The sequence below is a fragment of the Pseudophryne corroboree genome, chromosome 6, assembly GCF_028390025.1.
Source record: "Pseudophryne corroboree isolate aPseCor3 chromosome 6, aPseCor3.hap2, whole genome shotgun sequence".
In the NCBI taxonomy this organism is placed as follows: domain Eukaryota; kingdom Metazoa; phylum Chordata; class Amphibia; order Anura; family Myobatrachidae; genus Pseudophryne; species Pseudophryne corroboree.
This window is the reverse complement of record NC_086449.1, coordinates 271,169,490-271,185,019: the sequence shown is the minus strand read 5'-3', so window position 1 is coordinate 271,185,019 and position 15,530 is coordinate 271,169,490. Positions and strand designations below refer to the sequence as shown.

General features: G+C 42.7%; 1 protein-coding gene across 10 annotated transcripts in view; it reads right to left on the bottom strand.

The window, feature by feature from the left end:
• FAM227B (family with sequence similarity 227 member B) overlaps nt 1–15,530 on the bottom strand; it is a 1,159,103-nt gene that overhangs the window by 258,894 nt on the left and 884,679 nt on the right. The gene's annotated exons all lie outside the window — the stretch shown is intronic.

The following is a 15,530-nucleotide window of genomic DNA, read 5'->3' as shown; positions in this document are numbered from 1 at the left end:
CTTGTACCTGAACGATGCCTTGAGCAGAGCTGATCGTACGCTCTTCCAGATATTGGCAAACTGATGCAAGGTGATATCCACTGCGGGAACAGAAGTTGCTGGAAGCGGTTGGAACTCAGGGACTTTAGGGTGGAATCCAAAGTTAGTGAAGAATGGTGTTGAAGCAGATGAAGAATGATACTGGTTGTTATGACAGAACTCGGCCCAGGGAAGTAATTGAACCCAGTCATCTTGAGAGGAGGACACATAGATGCGGAGGAAGGCCTCCAAGTCCTGATTCACCCTCTCGGTTTGACCATTGGTCTGAGGATGGTAAGCCGTGGAAAACTTTAGCTTGACTTGGAGGACTTGACATAAACTTCGCCAGAATTTGGCTGTGAATTGAACTCCTCGATCTGAGATAATTTCTTCAGGAAGACCGTGGAGTCGGAAGATCTCTTGTATGAATACTTGTGCAAACTTGGAAGCTGACGGAAGACCGGTGAGAGGAATGAAGTGTGCCATCTTGGTGAACCGGTCAACTACCACCCAGATGGTATTGAACTTGTTGCACATGGGTAAATCTGTAATAAAATCCATCGACAAATGGGTCCAAGGTCGATGGGGAACAGATAGTGGAACCAGTTGCCCCGCAGGCGACTGGCGGGATACCTTATGTTGAGCACACTTTGGGCAAGATGCAATAAACTCCATGACGTCCTTTTTCAGAGTTGGCCACCAATAGGACCTAGAGATAAACTCCAGGGTTTTTTGGATACCTGTATGTCCGGCAAAACGGGAAGCATGGGCCCAATGCATGAGCTTCTTCCTTAGCATCGGTTTCACAAAACATTTCCCTGATGGGGGCGTAGAGTCCATCCCTACCGTGGAGAATGCCAACGGATTTATAATAGGATGCTTGTCTGAAGACTCTGACTCATTTTCTTGCTCCCATGAGCGGGAAAGGGCATCGGCCTTGCGATTCTGAGAGCCCGGACAGAACTGGAGTTTAAAGTCGAACCTGGAAAAGAAAAGTGCCCATCTGGCCTGACGAGGGTTGAGACATTGTGCACCTTTCAGATATAAAAGGTTCTTGTGGTCTGTAAGTATGGTGATTGAATGAGAAGCTCCCTCCAACAGATACCTCCACTCTTCTAGAGCGAGCTTGATGGCTAGCAACTCCTGGTCGCCAATGGCATAGTTGCGCTCAGCTGGGGAGAACTTCCGGGAGAAGAAACTGCAAGGGTGTAAATGGCCATCTTTAGCCCTCTGAGATAACACCGCTCCTACTCCAACGGAGGAGGCATCCACCTCTAAGATGAAAGGAGAGTCGATGTCAGGCTGTTTCAGAACAGGCGCAGAGATGAACCTTTGTTTTAAAAGATGGAATGCTTGCATGGCTTCTTCAGACCACTTGGACGGGTTAGCACCCTTCTTAGTGAAAGCAGTAATAGGCGCCACAATGGTGGAAAAGTCTCGTATAAACTTTCGGTAATAGTTGGCGAACCCTAAGAACCTCTGGACCCCTTTGAGGGTTAAGGGTACCGGCCAATTTTGGATTGCTTGTAGTTTCTCAGGATCCATCTCTAGTCCGGAACCGGACACAATGTACCCTAGAAACGGAATGGACTTGACTTCAAAGACGCATTTCTCTAATTTGCAATAGAGATGATTGACACGGAGACGGGACAGAACCTCTTTAACCCAAAAACGATGTTCCTCTAAATCGTTGGCAAAAATGAGGATATCGTCTAGATAGACCACGACATGACGGTATAGAATGTCTCTGAAGATCTCATTGACAAAATGCTGGAAGACAGCTGGAGCATTGCTCAATCCGAAGGGCATGACGAGGTACTCATAATGTCCATCACGGGTGTTAAAGGCGGTCTTCCACTCGTCACCCTCACGGATCCGGATGAGATTGTATGCACCTCTCAAGTCCAGCTTTGTAAAGATGGTAGCTCCGCTAACTCTGTCAAAGAGCTCAGTAATCAGGGGTAAAGGATAACGGTTCTTGATGGTAATGTCGTTCAGGCCTCTGTAGTCGATGCACGGCCGCAGACCACCATCTTTCTTTTTTACAAAAAAGAAGCCTGCGCCGGCTGGAGAAGAAGAAGGTCGAATGAACCCCTTTGCTAGGTTCTCTTTAATGTATTCCTCCATAGAATGCGTCTCAGGCAGAGACAACGGATAAGTTCGGCCTCGAGGTGGAACCTTCCCTGGAACGAGATCAATCGGGCAGTCCCATTCTCTATGAGGAGGAAGGATATCAGCAGAAGCTTTACTGAACACATCCGTGAAATCTTGATATGGAGGAGGTGGAACATCAGACGACCTGGGGGAGGAAGAACAGACAGGCAATACTTTAAACAAACATGTCTCAGCACAGGAGGAACCCCATGCCAGGATTTGCGTAGTCGTCCAATCAATTGTAGGATTGTGAAGACGGAGCCATGGAAGGCCCAGGACCACAGGATGTGTGGCTCTTGGAATCACTAAAAAAGAAATAAATTCGGAATGAAGAACTCCCACTCTCAGACGAACTGGTAGAGTCCTTAGGGAAATAACTGCATCAAAAATCTTGCTGCCATCCACGGCAGTTAAGGAGATGGACGAAGGAAGTCTCTCGGTGGGTAGGGACCACCGTTTAACATAGGCTTCGGTAATAAAGTTCCCAGCTGCTCCGGAATCAAGGAGGGCAATGACGTTCCGATAACGTTGAGCAATTTGGAGCGACACTGGGAGATTACAATCATGAGGAGATGGAGAGGAGATCATTACTCCTAGCCGGCCCTCTCCTGGGCGAGCTAGGGTTTGGAGTTTTCCCGGACGTTCGGGACAGGCATTGATGGTGTGAGACGGAGCTGCACAGTAAAGACAAAGAGACTCAGAGAGACGTCTTCGGCGCTCAGCAGGAGTTAAACGGGAACGGCCAATTTGCATGGGCTCGTCTTTAGATGGTGACAGTTGGCGAGGAGGAGGAGCAGAAGATTTTGGAGCAGATGATCTTCCACGCTCAGTTGCTCTCTCTCTGAAACGTAAATCAACTTTCGTGCAGAGTGAGATTAGCTCATCTAACTTAGAGGGTAAGTCTCTGGTGGCTAACTCATCTTTAATACGCTCAGATAAGCCATGCCAGAATGCAGCATACAGGGCCTCGTCGTTCCATGCCAGTTCGGATGCCAGGATTTGGAACTGTATCAGATATTGTCCTACAGTACATGACCCCTGGCGTAAACGGAGAATCTCAGATGAAGCTGAGGTTACCCGGCCTGGCTCGTCGAAGATGCGCCTGAATGTTGAGACGAATGCAGTGTAAGAAGATAGCAGGGTGTCGGACCTCTCCCATAACGGTGATGCCCAATCAAGGGCTGAGCCACTGAGAAGAGAAATAATGTAGGCAATTTTTGTACGGTCACTGGGAAAATTGCCAGGTTGTAGCTCAAACTGAATCTCACACTGGTTGAGAAATCCCCTGCAGAATCTTGGAGATCCGTCAAATTTTGCTGGCGTTGGAAGATGAAGACGTGGAGCAGAAATGGGTAAGGTGGGTGGGGTTATAGCTGGAGTCACTGTGGTTGACGCACCAGACGCGCCTGATCCACGTAGAGTTGTCTGAATCCCATCCAGCCGAGTAGAGAGATCCTGGAGACAGCGGATGATGTGGCCCTGTGCAGCCTCCTGATGTTCTAGTCGTGCTGCCAGTTCTTGCATCGGCCTGGCCGCTTGATCCTGGTCTCCGGCTGGATTCATTAGGTCAGTGCTTACTGTCACAACTGAGGGCCTGAGCTGACGGGAGGCAGCCTCAGTTGTAGGGGCTGAGATGTACCGGAACCTGGGAGGTTGTATCAGACCCCTGGACATGTAAGTAACATGAAGAAGAACCGCCCGAAGGCGTGACCACGACAACTTGAATAAAAGTCAATGATGTTTATTTATGACAAACTCCATGCATCACAGTAGCAGTAAAAGAAACATAAAAGTCAGCAAAGAATAAATACAGTTCCTGGGAACTACAGGGTGGCAGGAGCCACAGGGCACTGGTAGTGTGAGATAGTTCTTATAATCTTCTAGATGGAAAGTCCTTACCAGGCCCGACTGTAGCAATGGAGATAACCCAGGATTGTACCAGCTGGTGTTCCAGGAAAAGCTGGGCTGCTGAAGATAAAACGGCTGCTGTGGATACTGGCTGGAACCAGACTGTTGTTGGCACGGAGTGGATACTGGCTGGAACCAGTTAAATAATAAATGAACTTGGGAGCGATGAAATATGAGCTGAAGTTAGGAGTTTAAGAGCGGTGAAATTATAATACCGGTGGAGAGTGGTAAACTGTAGAAAGGACACCGGCCCTTTAAGAGAAGCTGTACTCTGCTGGAAGCTGGGCTGGAAGCAGGTAAAGTTGTAGCTGGAAACAGATGAATCCAAAATGGATCGGAGAGTCAGGCTACACCGCAGGTGGAATGCTGGTGCGGGTCTCTATGGTGGAAGTCTTGAGACAGGAGCTGGAACCTGGAAGACAATCACAGGAGAGAGACAAACAGGAACTAGGTTTGACAACCAAAGCACTGACGCCTTCCTTGCTCAGGCACAGTGTATTTATACCTGCAGCAAGGAAGGGATTGGCTAGGCAATTATGCAGATTATCAATACTGAGAACAGATTGGTGGAAAAGATCAGCTGACAGAATCCAAGATGGCTGCGCCCATGCAGACACTTGGAGGGAAGTTTGGTTTGTAATCCATGTGGTAATGAAAACAGTAATGGCGGCGCCGGCCACCGGAGACAGGAGGCGCCAGGCTGACAGATGCACATCCAACTACGCGGACACAGCGGAGGCCGCGGCTGACGTAATCGCCACTCAGACACTCTGCATGCAGAAGTTCAGGGACGGCAGCGGAGGCCGCGGGAGACGCCATGCCAGGTGTAATATGGCGTTTACTGTGACAGCGTCCCAGAGTGACAGGAGAGGATACAGGAATGTACACATCAGGATAACAGATGGGATCCGGTCCTGGAGCGCTGAGCCAGCCTTAGGAGGCATCTGATGGGTAAGAAATGGCGTCCAGATACCCGGATCGTGACAGGCATATAAAAGCGCACTCGGTGCGTAGGGATAAATAAGGCGCAATCTAGATCGTACATTGTAAAAACACTACTCTCCATGAACCATTCCATAATATATCAGAAGAGGAGTGCTCGGGAATATTTTAAGAGCTCTGGAAAACCCAATTCACCCTCGCATCTGGGTAGTTGGAGTCTAATCTTCGAAATTCTGGATTTTTTGGTTTGCCAGATAAACTTCCTAAGTAATTTTGTGGCTTCAGTAATACTCAAAAGGGAAAGAATAATGGGCAACATTTGCATTATATACTGTAGGTGAGTTTTGGTAATATCATGGACCTTATGACCTCCACTCTACCCAGAGGAGAAAGAGGCAGGTTTTGCCAATTATCCAGTGATTTTGCTAAGGAAAGTAGCACCCAACAGTGTATAATTAATTTTATGCAAAAGTGAAGTCATGTGAGGAACATTAATACCTACAGTAGATATTTTAAATGCGTTGGCATTATTTTGATAGCGTCCAGTTGGTTTTTCGGCGGCAGAGAAGGGGGAGGGCCTTTAAGAATCAACATTTCGGATTTGTTAACATTGATTTTATATCCTGAGAACATACTGAATTGTTTTATGATATCAAACGCTATAGGAATGGAGTGACTAGGGTTAGATAAAAACAGTAACATATCGTCTGCGAATAAAGCAAGACAGAGATCAATATTCCTAATTTGAATACCCTGATATAAGGAGGAGTGCCTCAAAGCAATAGCCAAGGGCTCTAAGGCCACGGCAAATAGGAGGGGTGAAAGTGGTCAACCCTGCCTGGTACCCCTCAGTATGGTGAAACCATCTGAAATCAAGCCATTGCATATTATTTGAGAAGACAGAGCAGTATACAACATGTGGAGGAATGAGTTGAATTGCACTAGGAATCCAAAGCGTGTCAGGGAATCACATAAGTGGTCCCAGTGCACCATGTCAAATGCTTTCACAGCATCCAATAGAAAGTATGGCCCTTGGCATGTTTGTCATTGTACACTGGGAGTCCTCTACCACTGCAAGGACCCTGCGTATGTTCACAACTGGGTTCCTACCCATGATGAAACCTGTCTGATCCCGGTGTATCACTGTGGGTAAAATCAGTTTCAAATGGTCAGTTAAAATTTTTGTCATGAATTTATAATCTAAATTAAGAGGGGAAATAGGGCGGTAGGAACCGGGATCTGACGGGTCCCTCACCGGTTTGGGTAGTACACGCAGCATTGAAATACATTGGCATCTTTCTGGAGGAAAGTATGGTATTAAAGACCTTCGTGAGTATCTATGAAATTTTCATAGAGAGTAGTTTATAATAGTCAGACGTAAAACCGTCTGGGCCGGGAGCCTTGCCCGCTTTGAAGCCTGAGATTGCTCTCGTGACTTCATGCTCTGTAATGGGGCAGTTAAAGAGTTACTGTTTTCTGAAGATATCTGTGGGATGGGAAGACCAGCCCAAAAGGCCGAGGTATCACATAAGGGTGAAGCGGGGGAGGAATATAATGCTGTATAGTAGGTAGTAAGTATACAGTAGATGCAATTTGCGTGTTAGAGGTGGACAGAGAGCCATCAGGCTTCTTTAATGGATGAATGGTGGCCAGGGGACATTGGCCTCTCAATAAATTAGTTAATAATTTACTAGATTTGTTCCCAGACCTATGAAACCGATATTCCCTGTGAAATGTATAGGATGCCTCCATTTTGGAAAAAAGCCCATCAAATAAAGTCTTAGCTACGCTGTAAGATTGTTTATTAGTGCGAGTGGGGGCTGCCTTATAGAGATGAAAAGCATCCTTTAACTTACTCTGGGCCTGTATATATTCTTAAAGAAATTTCTTAGAGGAGGCAGTGAGCGATATAATATGGCCTCCAATAGGGGCTTTGGAGGATTGCCAATAGAGCAATGGATCGTCCGTACAAAAAGCAGCATTATGGTGGTTAAAATCCTCCCAAGCAGTATTGATAGACGGTCTAAGTGTCAGGGAACTAGCTACAGTAGAGGGGCAATGCCAAGATATGACTTGGCTTTTTTCTCGTGCTATACACAATTACAGCCAGACCACAGTGTGGTCCGAAAGGGAGATTGGTTCAATTTCAACTTTGGGTATATAGGGTAAAAGGGAGTGCGAAGTTAAAATATAGTCAATACGGGACATAGTGCCTTGTGCCGCCAAGAGACAAGTGAACTCTCTATCAATTGGGTGGTTCACCCTCCAAATATCCAAGAAGTGTAATTGCTCTGTCAACACTGGGACTCCAAATTTGGGAGGTTTTCCACCTCGTTCTCTAGGAATTTGTTTATCAAGTTGAGCTGAGGAGACAAGATTAAAATCTTCCCACATGATTATCGCCAAATGAGTGTGAGGAGTCAGCAGAGTCAGTAAAGATTGGAAAAAGCTCCTATCATAAATATTGGGTGCATAAACATTACAGTATACAAACTGTTGTTTCTCAATCAAAACATGACAAAGGATATATCGGCCATAGGGGTCAACAGTAATATTCTGTACAACAATAGGTAAGTGTTGCCATGCCAAAATGATTACCCCACGAGCTTTCAATGCCAGAACCTTCCACCGCAGCATATTGAGTTTCTGAACCTCAGCAGGAATTAAATTAGATTCCTGTAGAAAAGTCAGGTCTATATGCAATTTGGAAAGAGACATAAGAATTTTCTTGCATTTTTTAAGGGAATTTATCCCACCCACATTCCAGCTACCAATCTTAATCATTGACATCTATGATAAGTAACAGTAGACACAGCATGCATATCCATCTTAACCAATCCATTATCAGTAGGCTCTCAGTAGTAGTAAGCCCGGTTGTCAGAATGTATACCTGTCGGGAGGGGAGGACACACAAGGGAGTAAAGAGGGACACACACAGAAAAATACAAAGAGTAACATGAAAATGAAAGAAAAGAAATAGAAAAATGAGTAACAAGCTCTCATATTCATTGGATACCAACTTCTCTGGATCAATAGATAAAGGTAGATATTAAAACAGAACAAGTAAAGCCCCTAGGCAACCGCCTGTGATCAGTACGGCTACAAACTCGGCAAACATCCAGTGCACATCCCAGAGATGGGTGGGAAGGTTCCTGATTACAAAAGACATGGCCGGTGAAGAACAGTATACAGTATGCAGTCAATAAATGGAGAAGCCACATAAGAAAGTGACCATAATACTAGCCAACGAGGAAATAGCGAAGCAGTGGCATGGGAATTCCAAAATAAACAGAGTACAATTTAGATACGTTGAGTGCAAACAAACAGGATATGTAAATCATTTGAAGGGGATTCATCAGCAGATTCCTCACGTAAAAAGGCCTCGGCATCCTGAGCAGATGTATAGTCCTTAAAGGAACCACCACGAAACAGGCGTAAACGAGCAGGATACAGAAGGGCAAACTTTTGATTAGACTACACCAGTTTGGAGCATATCGGGGAGAAGGCTTTGCGTGCCTTAGACAACTCTGCCGAGTAATCTTGAAATATGAGTACTTTGTGAACCTGCCAGGAGATATTCCTCTGTTTGCGAGATCCCAACCATAACGCTTCTTTGTGTAGATAATTCAGCGCTCTAAAGATAACTGTGGTTTGTCTCCCTCTTGGGTGCGAACAGGGCCTATCCTATGTGCACGTTCAACTATGAGATCCACACAGGAGTCCTGGACATTCAATAATGTAGGAAAGGTAGTGCGGATGAAATCATATAGTTCTTGCCCTTTAAGTGATTCTGGCAATCCTATGATGCGAAGATTGTGTCGCTTGGATCTATTTTTAAGGTTGTCAATCTTGTTTTGTATGTGGTAAATAGATTTAGTGTGACGTACAACAGTAGTTTTCATAGCAGCCACATCAGCAAATGTCTCTCCCAGTTTATGCTCCGAGTCTGGGACTCGCTGAGTGAGTTGAGAGAGCTGCCTGTTGATGTCCTCTGTTTTTGCTTTCAGTAAAGGACCTATGGCAACTCTGATAGCATTCACCATATCATTATATGTAACAGGAGCATCAGGGGGAGGAAGTACCTTATCCCACGATCTGGGGCTTTAGAGGCTGATTCCCTGCTTCTGTGGTATGGTGAGGGTAATGGGCAAGAGACCCATTGCAAGTCTGTGGATGAGCCTGCAGGCAAGAGGTCCTGCTGATCAGCATCCAGAGCCATCTGGATTCCACCCTGCGCTGCTCCTTCTGCTTCTTGTGCTTTTCAGAAGGCATCTGTGGCAGCAAAAACTTGTCCATACAGCGGACAAAGTATTAGGCACACTAGGGGGGCTGGGAGAGCTGATTTGGAAGCTAAAAAGCCTTGTAAAAGGTAAGATGCAGGCAAATTGCAGCAGAGCTTACTCTCTCAGCTGCCTCACATACAGCAGCTGGAACAGGAAGTCATGTGCATTACTTTTACAGTGGGGATTGAAAGTTTGGGCACCCCAGGCAAAAATTCATTTTAATGTGCAAAAAGAAGCCAAGGAAAGATGGAAAAATCTCCAAAAGGCATCAAATTACAGATTAGACATTCTTATAACATGTCAAAAAAAAGTTTGATTTTGTTTCCATCATTTACACTTTCAAAAGAACAGAAAACAAAAAATGGCATCTGCAAAAGTTTGGGCACCTTGCAGAGTTAATACCTTGTACTGCCCCCTTTGGACAGCTGAGACCTGGCAGTGTTATGGATTGTGCTCAATCATCGTCTGGAAAGACCAGGTGATGTCAATCTCAAAGGTTTTAAAAGCACAGACTCATCTGACCTTGCTCCAACAATCAGCACCATGGGTTCCTCTAAGCAGTTGTGTAGAACACTGAAACTGAGAATAGTTGACGCTCACAATGCAGGAGAAGGCTATAAGAAGATAGCAAAGCGTTATCAGATGCCCATATCCTCTGTTCGGAATGTAATTAAGAAATGGCAGTCATCAGGAACAGTGGAAGTTAAAGCAAGATCTGGAAGACCAAGAAAAACATCAGACAGAACAGCTCGCAGAATTGTGAGAAAAGCAAGTCAAAATCCACGTTTGACTGCACGATCCCTCCAGGAAGATCTGGCAGACACTGGAGTTGTGGTACACTATTCCACTATAAAGAGATACTTGTAAAAATATGGTCTTCATGAAAGAGTCATCAGAAGAAAACCTCTTTTATGTCCTCACTACAAAAATCAGCGTTTGAAGTTTGCAAATGAACATATAGACAAGCCTGATGCATTTTGGAATAAAGTTCTGTGGACCGATGAGGTTAAAATCAAACTTTTTGGCCGGAATGAGCAAAGGTACGTTTGGAGAAGGAATTTAATGAAAAGAACCTCTGTCCAACTGTTAAGCATGGGGGTGGATCAATCATGCTTTGTGGTTGTATTGCAGCCAGTGGCACAGGGAACATTTCACGAGTAGAAGGAGAAATGGATTCAATAAGATTCCAGCAAATTTTGGACGCTAACGTGATGCCATCTGTGAAAAAGCTGAAGTTAAAGAGAGGCTGGCTTCTACAAATGGATAATGATCCTAAACACACCTCAAAATCCACGGTGGATTACATCAAGAGGCGTAAACTGAAGGTTTTGCCATGGCCTTCACAATCTCCTGACCTCAACATAATTGAAAATTTATGGATAGACCTTAAAAGAGCAGTGCGTCACAGACAGCCCAGGAATCTGAAAGAACTGGAAGACTTTTGTAAGGAAGTATGGGCGAAGATACCTCAAACAAGAATTGAAAGACTCTTGGCTGGCTACAAAAAGCATTTACAAGCTGTGATACTTGCCAAAGGGGGCAGTACAAGGTATTAACTCTGCAGGGTGCCCAAACTTTTGCAGACGCCATTTTTTGTTTTCTGATCTTTTGAAAGTGTAAATGATGGAAATAAAATCAAACTTTTTTTTGACATGTTATAAGAATGTCTAATCTGTAATTTGATGGCTTTTGGAGATTTTTCCATCTTTCCTTTGCTTCTTTTTGCACATTAAAATTAATTTTTGCCTGGGGTGCCCAAACTTTCAATCCCCACTGTATAATTGTTCTGGTGCTTTAATATATATACACAGTGGTGCTTGAAAGTTTGTGAACCCTTCAGAATTTTTTATATTGCTGCTGAAATTTGGCATAAAAATACACACAGTCCTAAAAGTAGATAAAGAAAGCCAAATCAAACAAATTAGACAAAAAATTAGATGTGCTCATTTTTTTATTGAGAAAAATGACAATATCACATATCTGTGAGTGACAAAAGTATGTGAATCTTTAGGTTTAGTAGATATTTTGAAATTAGAGTTAGGTATTTTTAATCTATGGAATGATAATCAGGTGTGAGTAGACCTGTCTTTTTAAAAGAACAGTGATCTATCAAAGTCTAATGTTCACAACACCTTTAAGAAAGTGTACCATGTTAAGAAAAAAAGGAGATTTCGGAGGACCTCAGAAGAAGAGTTGCTGATGCTCATCAGGCTGGAAAAGGTTACAAACCATCTGTAAAAAGTGTTTGGACTCCACCAATCAACAGTCAGACTGATTGTAGTACAAATGGAGGAAATTCCAGACCATTATTACCCTCCCCAGGAGTGGTCGACCAACAAAGATCCCGCCAAGAGCAAGGCGTTTAATAATTTGCAAGGTCACAAAGGAACCCAAGGTAACCTCTAAGCAACTGAAGGCCTTTCTCACATTAGCTAATGGTAATTTTCAGGAGGAAACTGAACATCAATGGTGTGCATGTCAGGATTGCAAGGAGAAAGCCGCTGTTCTCCAAAAATAACATTGCTGCAGTTTTCTAATGATCACATGGACAAGCCAGAGGCTGTTGGAACAATAAAAGGTTGCTTTGTGTATTCTCCGAAATGTGCGCCTCAGAAGCCTGTGTGGAGTGCCCATACCTATAAAAAATGGGGTGTCACCGTACCCCAAAATGATGAGAACCTGTGCAAATGTGGTATGAGGAAATGGTGCAATCACGGGTGCTACACACCTAATATATATATATATATATATATATATATATCACAGATCAAATAATAATAATACAAGACTGTGAAAAAAATTAATGAAATACGTTCCTTTAGTGTTGAACTTTGTTGTCTGTGTGCTTCTTATGTTGTTCTTTTCACTCGTTTCAAATGTACATAGGACATGTAAAAGAATAATAATAAAGAAAACAATGTGTAATGTTGTCTTTGTGATCAATTATGCTGTGACAAATTTATCCCATTCCTGTAGAATGAAGCGTACCCAACTCACAATATAAGAAATAACTGTGTATATAAAGGTTTCTTTATATGTGATGATAGACCCTTCACCGTAGTCTTTCACATACAGTGGGCGTACCATAACTCACATCAATTATAATAAGAATATACACATCAAGGTATCTTTAAGGTAATGCTGGTTAACAGAAATCTTGCGTACCACACTCACTGAAATAGTAGACTTTTTATTCCTATCTGGGTTTCTTTGGTTTTTACTGTATGATACCTTATTTCTCCAGATTCTCGTAGTGTACGTGTATCATGTGTAAAAAACAAAATGAATAATATCCAATGTGTAGTATTGTCTTTATATATAAATATAAAAAATTATGAAATAGAAATAAATTCCAGAGTGTCTAGGCAAGCGTACCCCACTCACAGTGAATTAAAAGATTCTGTGTGTATAGCAGTTTCTTTATGAAATAATAATGGACCCTTCACCAGGAAATGTATTAAACAATCTTGTACCGTGACTCACATAAAGAATAGAGGGAATCTGTACATATAATTTTTTCTGGGGGTGTTTATATGCATTTCGGATCTCGGAAAAGAAACAATATCTTTCTTTGATGTGAAAACTAAAGAAACCCAGATAGGAACTACGAATTTCTTATGGATTTTGCGTACCACACTTACAGGAATATCTGTTCTATATCATGCAAAAGATACTTTGATATACAGATTCCCTCTATTCTTTATGTGAGTCACGGTACGAGATTGTTTAATACATTTCCTGGTGAAGGATCCATCATTATCTCATAAAGAAACTGCTATACACACAGAATCTTTTCATTCACTGTGAGCGGGGTACACTTGCCTAGACACTATGGAATTTTTTCTATTTCATATTTCTTTATATTTATATATAAAGACAATACTACACATTGGATATTATTCATTTTGTTTTTTACACATGATACACATACACTACGAGAATGCGGAGAAAGAACGTATCATATGGTTAAAACCAAAGAAATCTAGATTGGTATAAAAAGTCTACTATTTCAGTGAGTGTGGTACACAAGATTTTTGTTAACCAGCATTACCTAAAAAATACCTTGATGTGTATATTCTTATTATACTTGATGTGAGTTATGGTACGCCACTGTTTGTGAAAGACTACGGTGAAGGGTCTATCATCACATAAAAAGAAACCTTTATATACACGGAGTTATTTCTTATATTGTGAGTTGGGTACGCTTCATTCTTCAGGAATGGGATAAATTTGTCACAGCATAATTGAATCACAAAGACAATATTGCACATTGTTTTCTTTAATATTATTCTTTTACATGACCTATGGACATTTAAAATGAGTGAAAAGAACATCATAAGAAGCACACAGACAACAAAGTTAAACACCAAAGGAACGTATTTCATTAATTTTTTCACAGTCTTGTATTATTATTTATTTGATTTGTGCTATTGGAACAATGTTTTTTGGACAGAGGAGTCCAAAATAGAGCTTTTTAGTTTAAATGAGAAGAGTTATGTTTAGAGAAAGAAGAACACTACATTCCAGCATAAAAACCTCATACCATCTGCGAAACACTGAATTGGTAGTATCATAGTTTGGGCCTGTTTTGCTGCATATGGCTCAGGATGACAAGCCATCATTGATGGGACAATGAATTCTGAATTATACTAGAATATTCTTTAGGAAGATGTCAGATCACTCAGCAAGACAATGACCCAAAGCACACAAGTAATTCACCCATAGAATGGTTAAAGTAAAAATCCTGACCTTAATCCAATCAAAATGTACAGAGGAATGGGGTAAAACTCCTCCAAGCCAATGTTCAGGAGTAAACAATTATGGGAAACGTTTACATAGTTATTGCTGCAGAATGGGGTCATACCAGATACTGAAAGCAAAGGTTTACATTAGAGAGGCCAATCCCGGGTATCGGGATTGAAAAAAAGGTAAATCCTGGGATTCCCGGGATTGTGTTGAAGACCCGCCCAGCCCAGCACACACAAATACTCTGGGTGGGAGCCGGCCTTGCGGGTGGCGAGGTGTGGTCCTAGCAACGTGGGCGGCTGGCATCAGACTGCGCAGCATGACCTCTGACATCATGTCATTCTGCACAGTACGCACTGCCGGGGGCAGGGGGAGCCAGGAGGAGGGAGCTGAACACTGTCTAAGCCTCCTGAGGATGCTCAATGCTGCTCGGCATTAACTGACTGATGATGACTGACTGATACATTTATTGTCATTATCAAACAAAGTTGACAACGAAATTCAATTTGTACAACACAACAAACAATGATAAAAAAGTAGGACATAGGTATAAAAAGAGCATACAGTAACACACATTACAAAGATGACACAATATTCACAATGAGTGTTTAGCATGCGCACGGCAGTTGGAAAGAAGCTGTTCCGTAGATGATTTGTGCATGCCTTCAAGGATCTAAAACGCTTACCAGAGGGCAACTTAGTAAAAAGATATGCAGACGGATGGCTAGAATCAGACAGTATACTCCTAGCCTTACATATCAATCTTGCTGCAAAGAGATCTTTAACAGTCTGCAGCTGGACCCCAATAATTTTACCAGCTGAGCAAACCAAGCGCTGCAACTCTCCTTGATCATGGATGGTACAGTTTCCTTACCAAACTATGATTCCATAAGTTAAAACACTCTCAATAGCACATCTATAAAAATTCATTAACGTACCAACGCCCACACCTGCAACCTTAAGACGGCAAAGGAAAAATAAGCGTTGGTGTATCTTTTTAACTATTGCCTGAGTATTATCCACCCACGATAAACTAGAGGAAACATGGATGCCTACAAATTTTAAAGAATGAACAACCTCAATATTTAACCTGTTTATAAATACTGGGAGTAGTGAGAAATCACAACTATGTCTGACATCCATCATCACCAGCTCCTTAGTTTTATCCACATTTAATTGAAGGTGATTAACCTCACTCCAGGCCACCAAATTCTCAATTTCCCTACGATAACTCGCCTCATCCTCACCAGAAATTAATCCAATGACTGCTATGTCATCCGCAAATTTTATAATTTGCACACCGTCAGAGGAAGACACGCAATCATGGGTAAATAGCGAGTAAAGAAGAGGACTTAGTACACAACCTTGTGGGACACCCATACTAATAGTTACAATCTTAGAAAAAAGGCTACCTAATTTAACCTGCTGAGGTCCATTTGATAAAAAATCTAGTAACCAGTTACATTAAAAAAACAAACA